Source organism: Crinia signifera, chromosome 4 (assembly GCF_055691185.1).
Source record: "Crinia signifera chromosome 4, ASM5569118v1, whole genome shotgun sequence".
NCBI lineage: Eukaryota > Metazoa > Chordata > Amphibia > Anura > Myobatrachidae > Crinia > Crinia signifera.
The window spans coordinates 73,396,229-73,412,001 of NC_139220.1; positions in this window are offsets into that span (position 1 = coordinate 73,396,229).

The following is a 15,773-nucleotide window of genomic DNA, read 5'->3' on the forward strand; positions in this document are numbered from 1 at the left end:
TATTTACTCTCCATAACTTACTGAGGTCCTTCCTAACACTAGTTTAATTGAACACCTGCAGAGCCAGCCACAGATAGTTGATAACAAGAGCATTCTTGACCAATTGTCTTGCTGGTTGAAGACTATTGCATGATGGTCCCAGCAAAAGTTGTAAATTAGAAAACTGTTGACTGACAGTACATAAACCAATCAGAGTGGCTTATTTTGAATGACAATTGCATCAACCAATCAGATGATCTCAATTCTAAACTAATTTGCATAAGCGCTTTATTTGCTCTCCATAACTTACTGAGGTCCTTCCTAACCCTAGTTTAATTGAACACCTGCAGAACCAGCCACAGATAGTGAATAACAAGAGCATTCTTGACCAATTGTCTTGCTGGTTGAAGACTTTTGCATGATGGTCCCAGCAAAAGTTTTAAAATAGAAAACTGTTGACTGACAGTACATAAACCAATCAGAATGGCTTATTTTGAATGACAATTGCATCAACCAATCAGATGGTCTCAATTCTAAACTAATTTGCATAAGGGCTTTTTTTACTCTCCATAACTTACTTAGGTCCTTCCTGCCCCTAGTTTAATTGAACACCTGCAGAACAAGCCACAGATAGTTGATAACAAGAGCATTCTTGACCAATTGTCTTGCTGGTTGAAGACTATTGCATGATGGCCCCAGCAAAAGTTGTAAAATAGAAAACTGTTGACTGACAGTACATAAACCAATCAGAGTGGCTTATTTTGAATGGCAATTGCATCAACCAATCAGATGGTCTCAATTCTAAACTAATTTGCATAAGGGCTTTATTTACTCTCCATAACTTACTGAGGTCCTTCCTAACCCTAGTTTAATTGAACACCTTCAGAACCAGCCACAGATAGTGGATAACAAGAGCATTCTTGACCAATTGTCTTGCTGGTTGAAGACTATTGCATGATGGTCCCAGCAACAGTTGTAAAATAGAAAACTGTTGACTGACAGTACATAAACCAATCAGAGTGGCTTATTTTGAATGACAATTGCATCAACCAATCAGATGATCTCAATTATAAACTAATTTGCATAAGCGCTTTATTTGCTCTCCATAACTTACTGAGGTCCTTCCTAACCCTAGTTTAATTGAACACCTGCAGAACCAGCCACAGATAGTTGATAACAAGAGCATTCTTGACCAATTGTCATGCTGGTTGAAGACTATATCATGATGGTCCCAGCAAAAGTTGTAAAATAGAAAACTGTTGACTGACAGTACATAAACCAATCAGAATGGCTTATTTTGAATGACAATTGCATCAACCAATCAGATGATCTCAATTCTAAACTAATTTGCATAAGCGCTTTATTTGCTCTCCATAACTTACTGAGGTCCTTCCTAACCCTAGTTTAATTGAACACATTCAGAACCAGCCACAGATAGTGGATAACAAGAGCATTCTTGACCAATTGTCTTGCTGGTTGAAGACTTTTGCATGATGGTCCCAGCAAAGGTTGTAAAATAGAAAACTGTTGACTGACAGTACATAAACCAATCAGAGTGGCTTATTTTGAATGACAATTGCATCAACCAATCAGATGGTCTCAATTCTAAACTAATTTGCATAAGGTTTTTTTTTACTCTCCATAACTTACTGAGGTCCTTCCTAAACCCTAGTTTAATTGAACACCTTCAGAACCAGCCACAGATAGTGAATAACAAGAGCATTATTGACCAATTGTCTTGCTGGTTGAAGACTTTTGCATGATGGTCCCAGCAAAAGTTGTAAAATAGAAAACTGTTGACTGACAGTACATAAACCAATCAGAATGGCTTATTTTGAATGACAATTGCATCAACCAATCAGATGGCCTCAATTCTAAACTAATTTGCATAAGGGCTTTTTTTACTCTCCATAACTTACTTAGGTCCTTCCTGCCCCTAGTTTAATTGAACACCTGCAGAACAAGCCACAGATAGTTGATAACAAGAGCATTCTTGACCAATTGTCTTGCTGGTTGAAGACTATTGCATGATGGCCCCAGCAAAAGTTGTAAAATAGAAAACTGTTGACTGACAGTACATAAACCAATCAGAGTGGCTTATTTTGAATGGCAATTGCATCAACCAATCAGATGGTCTCAATTCGAAACTAATTTGCATAAGGGCTTTATTTACTCTCCATAACTTACTGAGGTCCTTCCTAACACTAGTTTAATTGAACACCTGCAGAGCCAGCCACAGATAGTTGATAACAAGAGCATTCTTGACCAATTGTCTTGCTGGTTGAAGACTATTGCATGATGGTCCCAGCAAAAGTTGTAAAATAGAAAACTGTTGACTGACAGTACATAAACCAATCAGAGTGGCTTATTTTGAATGACAATTGCATCAACCAATCAGATGATCTCAATTCTAAACTAATTTGCATAAGCGCTTTATTTGCTCTCCATAACTTACTGAGGTCCTTCCTAACCCTAGTTTAATTGAACACCTGCAGAACCAGCCACAGATAGTGAATAACAAGAGCATTCTTGACCAATTGTCTTGCTGGTTGAAGACTTTTGCATGATGGTCCCAGCAAAAGTTTTAAAATAGAAAACTGTTGACTGACAGTACATAAACCAATCAGAGTGGCTTATTTTGAATGACAATTGCATCAACCAATCAGATGGTCTCAATTCTAAACTAATTTGCATAAGGTTTTTTTTTACTCTCCATAACTTACTGAGGTCCTTCCTAAACCCTAGTTTAATTGAACACCTTCAGAACCAGCCACAGATAGTGAATAACAAGAGCATTCTTGACCAATTGTCTTGCTGGTTGAAGACTTTTGCATGATGGTCCCAGCAAAAGTTGTAAAATAGAAAACTGTTGACTGACAGTACATAAACCAATCAGAATGGCTTATTTTGAATGACAATTGCATCAACCAATCAGATGGCCTCAATTCTAAACTAATTTGCATAAGGGCTTTTTTTACTCTCCATAACTTACTTAGGTCCTTCCTGCCCCTAGTTTAATTGAACACCTGCAGAACAAGCCACAGATAGTTGATAACAAGAGCATTCTTGACCAATTGTCTTGCTGGTTGAAGACTATTGCATGATGGCCCCAGCAAAAGTTGTAAAATAGAAAACTGTTGACTGACAGTACATAAACCAATCAGAGTGGCTTATTTTGAATGGCAATTGCATCAACCAATCAGATGGTCTCAATTCGAAACTAATTTGCATAAGGGCTTTATTTACTCTCCATAACTTACTGAGGTCCTTCCTAACACTAGTTTAATTGAACACCTGCAGAGCCAGCCACAGATAGTTGATAACAAGAGCATTCTTGACCAATTGTCTTGCTGGTTGAAGACTATTGCATGATGGTCCCAGCAAAAGTTGTAAAATAGAAAACTGTTGACTGACAGTACATAAACCAATCAGAGTGGCTTATTTTGAATGACAATTGCATCAACCAATCAGATGATCTCAATTCTAAACTAATTTGCATAAGCGCTTTATTTGCTCTCCATAACTTACTGAGGTCCTTCCTAACCCTAGTTTAATTGAACACCTGCAGAACCAGCCACAGATAGTGAATAACAAGAGCATTCTTGACCAATTGTCTTGCTGGTTGAAGACTTTTGCATGATGGTCCCAGCAAAAGTTTTAAAATAGAAAACTGTTGACTGACAGTACATAAACCAATCAGAATGGCTTATTTTGAATGACAATTGCATCAACCAATCAGATGGTCTCAATTCTAAACTAATTTGCATAAGGGCTTTTTTTACTCTCCATAACTTACTTAGGTCCTTCCTGCCCCTAGTTTAATTGAACACCTGCAGAACAAGCCACAGATAGTTGATAACAAGAGCATTCTTGACCAATTGTCTTGCTGGTTGAAGACTATTGCATGATGGCCCCAGCAAAAGTTGTAAAATAGAAAACTGTTGACTGACAGTACATAAACCAATCAGAATGGCTTATTTTGAATGACAATTGCATCAACCAATCAGATGGCCTCAATTCTAAACTAATTTGCATAAGGGCTTTATTTACTCTCCATAACTTACTGAGGTCCTTCCTAACCCTAGTTTAATTGAACACCTGCAGAGCCAGCCACAGATAGTTGATAACAAGAGCATTCTTGACCAATTGTCTTGCTGGTTGAAGACTTTTGCATGATGGTCCCAGCAAAAGTTGTAAAATAGAAAACTGTTGACTGACAGTACATAAACCAATCAGAATGGCTTATTTTGAATGACAATTGCATCAACCAATCAGATGGCCTCAATTCTAAACTAATTTGCATAAGGGCTTTTTTTACTCTCCATAACTTACTTAGGTCCTTCCTGCCCCTAGTTTAATTGAACACCTGCAGAACAAGCCACAGATAGTTTATAACAAGAGCATTCTTGACCAATTGTCTTGCTGGTTGAAGACTATTGCATGATGGTCCCAGCAAAAGTTGTAAAATAGAAAACTGTTGACTGACAGTACATAAACCAATCAGAATGGCTTATTTTAAATGACAATTGCATCAACCAATCAGATGGCCTCAATTCTAAACTAATTTGCATAAGGGCTTTTTTTACTCTCCATAACTTACTGAGGTCCTTCCTGCCCCTAGTTTAATTGAACACCTGCAGAACAAGCCACAGATAGTTGATAACAAGAGCATTCTTGACCAATTGTCTTGCTGGTTGAAGACTATTGCATGATGGTCCCAGCAAAAGTTGTAAAATAGAAAACTGTTGACTGACAGTACATAAACAAATCAGAATGGCTTATTTTGAATGACAATTGCATCAACCAATCAGATGGTCTCAATTCTAAACTAATTTGCATAAGGGCTTTATTTACTCTCCATAACTTACTGAGGTCCTTCCTAACCCTAGTTTAATTGAACACCTTCAGAACCAGCCACAGATAGTGGATAACAAGAGCATTCTTGACCAATTGTCTTGCTGGTTGAAGACTATTGCATGATGGTCCCAGCAACAGTTGTAAAATAGAAAACTGTTGACTGACAGTACATAAACCAATCAGAGTGGCTTATTTTGAATGACAATTGCATCAACCAATCAGATGATCTCAATTATAAACTAATTTGCATAAGCGCTTTATTTGCTCTCCATAACTTACTGAGGTCCTTCCTAACCCTAGTTTAATTGAACACCTGCAGAACCAGCCACAGATAGTTGATAACAAGAGCATTCTTGACCAATTGTCATGCTGGTTGAAGACTATATCATGATGGTCCCAGCAAAAGTTGTAAAATAGAAAACTGTTGACTGACAGTACATAAACCAATCAGAATGGCTTATTTTGAATGACAATTGCATCAACCAATCAGATGATCTCAATTCTAAACTAATTTGCATAAGCGCTTTATTTGCTCTCCATAACTTACTGAGGTCCTTCCTAAACCCTCGTTTAATTGAACACCTTCAGAACCAGCCACAGATAGTGAATAACAAGAGCATTCTTGACCAATTGTCTTGCTGGTTGAAGACTTTTGCATGATGGTCCCAGCAAAAGTTGTAAAATAGAAAACTGTTGACTGACAGTACATAAACCAATCAGAATGGCTTATTTTGAATGACAATTGCATCAACCAATCAGATGGCCTCAATTCTAAACTAATTTGCATAAGGGCTTTTTTTACTCTCCATAACTTACTTAGGTCCTTCCTGCCCCTAGTTTAATTGAACACCTGCAGAACAAGCCACAGATAGTTGATAACAAGAGCATTCTTGACCAATTGTCTTGCTGGTTGAAGACTATTGCATGATGGCCCCAGCAAAAGTTGTAAAATAGAAAACTGTTGACTGACAGTACATAAACCAATCAGAGTGGCTTATTTTGAATGGCAATTGCATCAACCAATCAGATGGTCTCAATTCTTAACTAATTTGCATAAGGGCTTTATTTACTCTCCATAACTTACTGAGGTCCTTCCTAACCCTAGTTTAATTGAACACCTTCAGAACCAGCCACAGATAGTGGATAACAAGAGCATTCTTGACCAATTGTCTTGCTGGTTGAAGACTATTGCATGATGGTCCCAGCAACAGTTGTAAAATAGAAAACTGTTGACTGACAGTACATAAACCAATCAGAGTGGCTTATTTTGAATGACAATTGCATCAACCAATCAGATGATCTCAATTATAAACTAATTTGCATAAGCGCTTTATTTGCTCTCCATAACTTACTGAGGTCCTTCCTAACCCTAGTTTAATTGAACACCTGCAGAACCAGCCACAGATAGTTGATAACAAGAGCATTCTTGACCAATTGTCATGCTGGTTGAAGACTATATCATGATGGTCCCAGCAAAAGTTGTAAAATAGAAAACTGTTGACTGACAGTACATAAACCAATCAGAATGGCTTATTTTGAATGACAATTGCATCAACCAATCAGATGATCTCAATTCTAAACTAATTTGCATAAGCGCTTTATTTGCTCTCCATAACTTACTGAGGTCCTTCCTAACCCTAGTTTAATTGAACACCTGCAAAACCAGCCACAGATAGTTGATAACAAGAGCATTCTTTACCAATTGTCTTGCTGCTTGAAGACTATTGCATGATGGTCCCAGCAAAAGTTGTAAAATAGAAAACTGTTGACTGACAGTACATAAACCAATCAGAATGGCTTATTTTGAATGACAATTGCATCAACCAATCAGATGGTCTCAATTCTAAACTAATTTGCATAAGGTTTTTTTTTACTCTCCATAACTTACTGAGGTCCTTCCTAAACCCTAGTTTAATTGAACACCTTCAGAACCAGCCACAGATAGTGAATAACAAGAGCATTCTTGACCAATTGTCTTGCTGGTTGAAGACTTTTGCATGATGGTCCCAGCAAAAGTTGTAAAATAGAAAACTGTTGACTGACAGTACATAAACCAATCAGAATGGCTTATTTTGAATGACAATTGCATCATCCAATCAGATGATCTCAATTCTAAACTAATTTGCATAAGCGCTTTATTTGCTCTCCATAACTTACTGAGGTCCTTCCTAACCCTAGTTTAATTGAACACCTGCAGAGCCAGCCACAGATAGTTGATAACAAGAGCATTCTTGACCAATTGTCTTGCTGGTTGAAGACTATTGCATGATGGCCCCAGCAAAAGTTGTAAAATAGAAAACTGTTGACTGACAGTACATAAACCAATCAGAGTGGCTTATTTTGAATGGCAATTGCATCAACCAATCAGATGGTCTCAATTCGAAACTAATTTGCATAAGGGCTTTATTTACTCTCCATAACTTACTGAGGTCCTTCCTAACACTAGTTTAATTGAACACCTGCAGAGCCAGCCACAGATAGTTGATAACAAGAGCATTCTTGACCAATTGTCTTGCTGGTTGAAGACTATTGCATGATGGTCCCAGCAAAAGTTGTAAAATAGAAAACTGTTGACTGACAGTACATAAACCAATCAGAGTGGCTTATTTTGAATGACAATTGCATCAACCAATCAGATGATCTCAATTCTAAACTAATTTGCATAAGCGCTTTATTTGCTCTCCATAACTTACTGAGGTCCTTCCTAACCCTAGTTTAATTGAACACCTGCAGAACCAGCCACAGATAGTGAATAACAAGAGCATTCTTGACCAATTGTCTTGCTGGTTGAAGACTTTTGCATGATGGTCCCAGCAAAAGTTTTAAAATAGAAAACTGTTGACTGACAGTACATAAACCAATCAGAATGGCTTATTTTGAATGACAATTGCATCAACCAATCAGATGGTCTCAATTCTAAACTAATTTGCATAAGGGCTTTTTTTACTCTCCATAACTTACTTAGGTCCTTCCTGCCCCTTGTTTAATTGAACACCTGCAGAACAAGCCACAGATAGTTGATAACAAGAGCATTCTTGACCAATTGTCTTGCTGGTTGAAGACTATTGCATGATGGCCCCAGCAAAAGTTGTAAAATAGAAAACTGTTGACTGACAGTACATAAACCAATCAGAGTGGCTTATTTTGAATGGCAATTGCATCAACCAATCAGATGGTCTCAATTCTAAACTAATTTGCATAAGGGCTTTATTTACTCTCCATAACTTACTGAGGTCCTTCCTAACCCTAGTTTAATTGAACACCTTCAGAACCAGCCACAGATAGTGGATAACAAGAGCATTCTTGACCAATTGTCTTGCTGGTTGAAGACTATTGCATGATGGTCCCAGCAACAGTTGTAAAATAGAAAACTGTTGACTGACAGTACATAAACCAATCAGAGTGGCTTATTTTGAATGACAATTGCATCAACCAATCAGATGATCTCAATTATAAACTAATTTGCATAAGCGCTTTATTTGCTCTCCATAACTTACTGAGGTCCTTCCTAACCCTAGTTTAATTGAACACCTGCAGAACCAGCCACAGATAGTTGATAACAAGAGCATTCTTGACCAATTGTCATGCTGGTTGAAGACTATATCATGATGGTCCCAGCAAAAGTTGTAAAATAGAAAACTGTTGACTGACAGTACATAAACCAATCAGAATGGCTTATTTTGAATGACAATTGCATCAACCAATCAGATGATCTCAATTCTAAACTAATTTGCATAAGCGCTTTATTTGCTCTCCATAACTTACTGAGGTCCTTCCTAACCCTAGTTTAATTGAACACCTGCAAAACCAGCCACAGATAGTTGATAACAAGAGCATTCTTTACCAATTGTCTTGCTGCTTGAAGACTATTGCATGATGGTCCCAGCAAAAGTTGTAAAATAGAAAACTGTTGACTGACAGTACATACACCAATCAGAATGGCTTATTTTGAATGACAATTGCATCAACCAATCAGATGATCTCAATTCTAAACTAATTTGCATAAGCGCTTTATTTGCTCTCCATAACTTACTGAGGTCCTTCCTAACCCTAGTTTAATTGAACACCTTCAGAACCAGCCACAGATAGTGGATAACAAGAGCATTCTTGACCAATTGGCTTGCTGGTTGAAGACTTTTGCATGATGGTCCCAGCAAAGGTTGTAAAATAGAAAACTGTTGACTGACAGTACATAAACCAATCAGAGTGGCTTATTTTGAATGACAATTGCATCAACCAATCAGATGGTCTCAATTCTAAACTAATTTGCATAAGGTTTTTTTTTACTCTCCATAACTTACTGAGGTCCTTCCTAAACCCTAGTTTAATTGAACACCTTCAGAACCAGCCACAGATAGTGAATAACAAGAGCATTCTTGACCAATTGTCTTGCTGGTTGAAGACTTTTGCATGATGGTCCCAGCAAAAGTTGTAAAATAGAAAACTGTTGACTGACAGTACATAAACCAATCAGAATGGCTTATTTTGAATGACAATTGCATCAACCAATCAGATGGCCTCAATTCTAAACTAATTTGCATAAGGGCTTTTTTTACTCTCCATAACTTACTTAGGTCCTTCCTGCCCCTAGTTTAATTGAACACCTGCAGAACAAGCCACAGATAGTTGATAACAAGAGCATTCTTGACCAATTGTCTTGCTGGTTGAAGACTATTGCATGATGGCCCCAGCAAAAGTTGTAAAATAGAAAACTGTTGACTCACAGTACATAAACCAATCAGAGTGGCTTATTTTGAATGGCAATTGCATCAACCAATCAGATGGTCTCAATTCGAAACTAATTTGCATAAGGGCTTTATTTACTCTCCATAACTTACTGAGGTCCTTCCTAACACTAGTTTAATTGAACACCTGCAGAGCCAGCCACAGATAGTTGATAACAAGAGCATTCTTGACCAATTGTCTTGCTGGTTGAAGACTATTGCATGATGGTCCCAGCAAAAGTTGTAAAATAGAAAACTGTTGACTGACAGTACATAAACCAATCAGAGTGGCTTATTTTGAATGACAATTGCATCAACCAATCAGATGATCTCAATTCTAAACTAATTTGCATAAGCGCTTTATTTGCTCTCCATAACTTACTGAGGTCCTTCCTAACCCTAGTTTAATTGAACACCTGCAGAACCAGCCACAGATAGTGAATAACAAGAGCATTCTTGACCAATTGTCTTGCTGGTTGAAGACTTTTGCATGATGGTCCCAGCAAAAGTTTTAAAATAGAAAACTGTTGACTGACAGTACATAAACCAATCAGAATGGCTTATTTTGAATGACAATTGCATCAACCAATCAGATGGTCTCAATTCTAAACTAATTTGCATAAGGGCTTTTTTTACTCTCCATAACTTACTTAGGTCCTTCCTGCCCCTAGTTTAATTGAACACCTGCAGAACAAGCCACAGATAGTTGATAACAAGAGCATTCTTGACCAATTGTCTTGCTGGTTGAAGACTATTGCATGATGGCCCCAGCAAAAGTTGTAAAATAGAAAACTGTTGACTGACAGTACATAAACCAATCAGAGTGGCTTATTTTGAATGGCAATTGCATCAACCAATCAGATGGTCTCAATTCTAAACTAATTTGCATAAGGGCTTTATTTACTCTCCATAACTTACTGAGGTCCTTCCTAACCCTAGTTTAATTGAACACCTGCAGAGCCAGCCACAGATAGTTGATAACAAGAGCATTCTTGACCAATTGTCTTGCTGGTTGAAGACTATTGCATGATGGTCCCAGCAAAAGTTGTAAAATAGAAAACTGTTGACTGACAGTACATAAACCAATCAGAGTGGCTTATTTTGAATGACAATTGCATCAACCAATCAGATGATCTCAATTCTAAACTAATTTGCATAAGCGCTTTATTTGCTCTCCATAACTTACTGAGGTCCTTCCTAACCCTAGTTTAATTGAACACCTGCAGAACCAGCCACAGATAGTTGATAACAAGAGCATTCTTGACCAATTGTCTTGCTGGTTGAAGACTTTTGCATGATGGTCCCAGCAAAAGTTGTAAAATAGAAAACTGTTGACTGACAGTACATAAACCAATCAGAATGGCTTATTTTGAATGACAATTGCATCAACCAATCAGATGGCCTCAATTCTAAACTAATTTGCATAAGGGCTTTTTTTACTCTCCATAACTTACTTAGGTCCTTCCTGCCCCTAGTTTAATTGAACACCTGCAGAACAAGCCACAGATAGTTTATAACAAGAGCATTCTTGACCAATTGTCTTGCTGGTTGAAGACTATTGCATGATGGTCCCAGCAAAAGTTGTAAAATAGAAAACTGTTGACTGACAGTACATAAACCAATCAGAATGGCTTATTTTAAATGACAATTGCATCAACCAATCAGATGGCCTCAATTCTAAACTAATTTGCATAAGGGCTTTTTTTACTCTCCATAACTTACTGAGGTCCTTCCTGCCCCTAGTTTAATTGAACACCTGCAGAACAAGCCACAGATAGTTGATAACAAGAGCATTCTTGACCAATTGTCTTGCTGGTTGAAGACTATTGCATGATGGTCCCAGCAAAAGTTGTAAAATAGAAAACTGTTGACTGACAGTACATAAACAAATCAGAATGGCTTATTTTGAATGACAATTGCATCAACCAATCAGATGGTCTCAATTCTAAACTAATTTGCATAAGGGCTTTATTTACTCTCCATAACTTACTGAGGTCCTTCCTAACCCTAGTTTAATTGAACACCTTCAGAACCAGCCACAGATAGTGGATAACAAGAGCATTCTTGACCAATTGTCTTGCTGGTTGAAGACTATTGCATGATGGTCCCAGCAACAGTTGTAAAATAGAAAACTGTTGACTGACAGTACATAAACCAATCAGAGTGGCTTATTTTGAATGACAATTGCATCAACCAATCAGATGATCTCAATTATAAACTAATTTGCATAAGCGCTTTATTTGCTCTCCATAACTTACTGAGGTCCTTCCTAACCCTAGTTTAATTGAACACCTGCAGAACCAGCCACAGATAGTTGATAACAAGAGCATTCTTGACCAATTGTCATGCTGGTTGAAGACTATATCATGATGGTCCCAGCAAAAGTTGTAAAATAGAAAACTGTTGACTGACAGTACATAAACCAATCAGAATGGCTTATTTTGAATGACAATTGCATCAACCAATCAGATGATCTCAATTCTAAACTAATTTGCATAAGCGCTTTATTTGCTCTCCATAACTTACTGAGGTCCTTCCTAACCCTAGTTTAATTGAACACCTGCAAAACCAGCCACAGATAGTTGATAACAAGAGCATTCTTTACCAATTGTCTTGCTGCTTGAAGACTATTGCATGATGGTCCCAGCAAAAGTTGTAAAATAGAAAACTGTTGACTGACAGTACATAAACCAATCAGAATGGCTTATTTTGAATGACAATTGCATCAACCAATCAGATGATCTCAATTCTAAACTAATTTGCATAAGCGCTTTATTTGCTCTCCATAACTTACTGAGGTCCTTCCTAACCCTAGTTTAATTGAACACCTGCAGAACCAGCCACAGATAGTTGATAACAAGAGCATTCTTGACCAATTTTCTTGCTGGTTGAAGACTATTGCATGATGGTCCCAGCAAAAGTTGTAAAATAGAAAACTGTTGACTGACATTACATAAACCAATCAGAATGGCTTATTTTGAATGACAATTGTATCAACCAATCAGATGGTCTCAATTCTAAACTAATTTGCATAAGGGCTTTATTTACTCTCTATAACTTACTGAGGTCCTTCCTAACCCTAGTTTAATTGAACACCTGCAGAACCAGCCACAGATAGTTGATAAAAAGAGCATTCTTGACTAATTGTCTTGCTGGTTGAAGACTATTGCATGATGGTCCCAGCAAAAGTTGTGAAATAGAAAACTGTTGACTGACATTATATAAACCAATCAGAGTGGCTTATTTTGAATGACAATTGCATCAACCAATCAGATGATCTCAATTCTAAACTAATTTGCATAAGCGCTTTATTTGCTCTCCATAACTTACTGAGGTCCTTCCTAACCCTAGTTTAATTGAACACCTGCAGAACCAGCCACAGATAGTTGATAACAAGAGCATTCTTGACCAATTGTCTTGCTGGTTGAAGACTATTGCTTGATGGTCCCAGCAAAAGTTGTAAAATAGAAAACTGTTGACTGACAGTACATAAACCATTCAGAGTGGCTTATTTTGAATGACAATTGCATCAACCAATCAGATGATCTCAATTCTAAACTAATTTGCATAAGGGCTTTTTTTACTCTCCATAACTTACTGAGGTCCTTCCTGCCCCTAGTTTAATTGAACACCTGCAGAACAAGCCACAGATAGTTGATAACAAGAGCATTCTTGACCAATTGTCTTGCTGGTTGAAGACTATTGCATGATGGTCCCAGCAAAAGTTGTAAAATAGAAAACTGTTGACTGACAGTACATAAACCAATCAGAGTGGCTTATTTTGAATGACAATTGCATCAACCAATCAGATGATCTCAATTCTAAACTAATTTGCATAAGCGCTTTATTTGCTCTCCATAACTTACTGATGTCCTTCCTAACCCTAGTTTAATTGAACACCTGCAGAACCAGCCACAGATAGTTGATAACAAGAGCATTCTTGACCAATTGTCTTGCTGGTTGAAGACTATTGCATGATGGTCCCAGCAAAAGTTGTAAAATAGAAAACTGTTGACTGACAGTACATAAACCAATCAGAGTGGCTTATTTTGAATGACAATTGCATCAACCAATCAGATGATCTCAATTCTAAACTAATTTGCATAATGGCTTTATTTGCTCTCCATAACTTACTGAGGTCCATCCTAACCCTAGTTTAATTGAACACCTGCAGAACCAGCCACAGATAGTTGATAAAAAGAGCATTCTTGACCAATTGTCTTGCTGGTTTAAGACTATTGCATGATGGTCCCAGCAAAAGTTGTGAAATAGAAAACTGTTGACTGACATTATATAAACCAATCAGAATGGCTTATTTTGAATGACAATTGTATCAACCAATCAGATGGCCTCAATTCTAAACTAATTTGCATAAGGGCTTTTTTTACTCTCCATAACTTACTGAGGTCCTTCCTGCCCCTAGTTTAATTGAACACCTGCAGAACAAGCCACAGATAGTTTATAACAAGAGCATTCTTGACCAATTGTCTTGCTGGTTGAAGACTATTGCATGATGGTCCCAGCAAAAGTTGTAAAATAGAAAACTGTTGACTGACAGTACATAAACCAATCAGAATGGCTTATTTTAAATGACAATTGCATCAACCAATCAGATGGCCTCAATTCTAAACTAATTTGCATAAGGGCTTTTTTTACTCTCCATAACTTACTGAGGTCCTTCCTGCCCCTAGTTTAATTGAACACCTGCAGAACAAGCCACAGATAGTTGATAACAAGAGCATTCTTGACCAATTGTCTTGCTGGTTGAAGACTATTGCATGATGGTCCCAGCAAAAGTTGTAAAATAGAAAACTGTTGACTGACAGTACATAAACCAATCAGAGTGGCTTATTTTGAATGACAATTGCATCAACCAATCAGATGATCTCAATTATAAACTAATTTGCATAAGCGCTTTATTTGCTCTCCATAACTTACTGAGGTCCTTCCTAACCCTAGTTTAATTGAACACCTGCAGAACCAGCCACAGATAGTTGATAACAAGAGCATTCTTGACCAATTGTCATGCTGGTTGAAGACTATATCATGATGGTCCCAGCAAAAGTTGTAAAATAGAAAACTGTTGACTGACAGTACATAAACCAATCAGAATGGCTTATTTTGAATGACAATTGCATCAACCAATCAGATGATCTCAATTCTAAACTAATTTGCATAAGCGCTTTATTTGCTCTCCATAACTTACTGAGGTCCTTCCTAACCCTAGTTTAATTGAACACCTGCAAAACCAGCCACAGATAGTTGATAACAAGAGCATTCTTTACCAATTGTCTTGCTGCTTGAAGACTATTGCATGATGGTCCCAGCAAAAGTTGTAAAATAGAAAACTGTTGACTGACAGTACATAAACCAATCAGAATGGCTTATTTTGAATGACAATTGCATCAACCAATCAGATGATCTCAATTCTAAACTAATTTGCATAAGCGCTTTATTTGCTCTCCATAACTTACTGAGGTCCTTCCTAACCCTAGTTTAATTGAACACCTGCAGAACCAGCCACAGATAGTTGATAACAAGAGCATTCTTGACCAATTGTCTTGCTGGTTGAAGACTATTGCATGATGGTCCCAGCAAAAGTTGTAAAATAGAAAACTGTTGACTGACATTACATAAACCAATCAGAATGGCTTATTTTGAATGACAATTGTATCAACCAATCAGATGGTCTCAATTCTAAACTAATTTGCATAAGGGCTTTATTTACTCTCTATAACTTACTGAGGTCCTTCCTAACCCTAGTTTAATTGAACACCTGCAGAACCAGCCACAGATAGTTGATAAAAAGAGCATTCTTGACTAATTGTCTTGCTGGTTGAAGACTATTGCATGATGGTCCCAGCAAAAGTTGTGAAATAGAAAACTGTTGACTGACATTATATAAACCAATCAGAATGGCTTATTTTGAATGACAATTGTATCAACCAATCAGATAGCCTCAATTCTAAACTAATTTGCATAAGGGCTTTTTTTACTCTCCATAACTTACTGAGGTCCTTCCTGCCCCTAGTTTAATTGAACACCTGCAGAACAAGCCACAGATAGTTGATAACAAGAGCATTCTTGACCAATTGTCTTGCTGGTTGAAGACTATTGCATGATGGTCCCAGCAAAAGTTGTAAAATAGAAAACTGTTGACTGACAGTACATAAACCAATCAGAGTGGCTTATTTTGAATGACAATTGCATCAA